Consider the following 1,459-nt stretch of genomic DNA (forward strand, 5'->3'; position numbering starts at 1 on the left):
AACACTTAGATGACGATAGCGGAAAAGTCCATTTCAGCATGTGGCTTTTCGGTTGTTTGTTTCCATGCTAACCATAGACCTCTCTAGTCAGTTCATTTGTTAGCAGCAAGAAACTCGATAGATATAAGCAGGATTCTCCAAGTGACACATTAAATTGGGATGAATCCGTTAAGTAAAAACAAGCAGACTTCATTAAGTGATTATAAGGCATTTTATGCATTTATCTTAGAAAAATACAGTATGGAAGAGTTAACAGATGGCTTCATGGGAATTTGCTTGGCTTACTGGGATAGAACAAGAAAACCTCCTCTTTAAATGTTGACCGGGGGGCCCTTGGGCAGCTCGGTTGGTTAGGCAGCTGACTCCTGTCTCAGGTCATGATCTCAGGGTCCTTGGATGAGTCCCAGGTGGGCTCAGCACTCCGCGGGGATCTGCTTGAGAATTCTCTTCCCGTCTCCTTCTGCCCCTTCTCACGCTCACACACTTTCTCTCTCTAGAATAAATAAATCTTAAATAATAAATACTGCCCGAGTGTTAGTCTTTTGAAAGAGAACTATTTCTCTCCCGACATATTTTCCTAGTCATCTTCTCCAATTACTGTCAATATACTCTGCAACCAATCCTAGATTATACATATTTTTTAAAAAAAATTCAATCGTGTCTTGCGCAGAACTTGCAACCTTTTCATTCTCTTCAAGGGACGACGGATCCTGAGTGGCCGCCGCGGGCTTTCATCTCTCGCTTTAGCGCCCTACATGGAAGGTCAGCCACTGGCCCTCTTCAGGCTCGCCGTACACGGCCTTCCGCCCGGCCTCGGGACGCCCGGCGCTTCCTCGGGCCAACGGCAGCAGCCGGGCTCGGGCTCCACAACCCCACGGGGTGCTGATGTTGGCCAGGCTGACGCGAACTGGGTCTCCGCTCTCGGCGTGGTGTCACGTCACAGGGAAGGTGACTAGGGAGGGTCAGGAAGCCCGTCTCCGGTGGGTCCCGAAGTCTGGGAACGAGTGAGCCGCTGGGGCTAACTGTATTTCTTCCTCTTGCCAGTGTGCACATATTCGCGCCTCGCGGACTGACCGCTCTGAAGGCAGGGAACGGAGCACCTGGTCCAAGTTAAGGCCGGCGGCTCAACCCCGGCGGCGAGCGCCCGTCTCACCCCTCCCTCGCCCGTCTCACCCCTCCCTCGCCGCAGTTACCCGCGTGCCCCACCTGCTCCGCCGCCGCGCCCGGCCTCCCGCCTCACGGGCCACACCCTCTCCGGCTCTGGGCACCGCCCCCCAAGTCCGCCCCTCAGCACGCGCCGCGGCCGGCGCCCCGCCCCAGCCGTCACGTGATAGCCCCGCCCTCTGTGCGCGCTCGGATTGGCTCTCCCGGCCTCCGAGGTGGGGTCTGGCTTAGAGCACGGCCCCGCAACGCGGCTGCAGTTTTCAAACCTCAACTGTAAGCCCCGGGACCCTGCTGT

This window comes from Lontra canadensis, unplaced genomic scaffold (genome assembly GCF_010015895.1).
Source record: "Lontra canadensis isolate GAN:19392208 unplaced genomic scaffold, GSC_riverotter_1.0 scaffold18, whole genome shotgun sequence".
NCBI lineage: Eukaryota > Metazoa > Chordata > Mammalia > Carnivora > Mustelidae > Lontra > Lontra canadensis.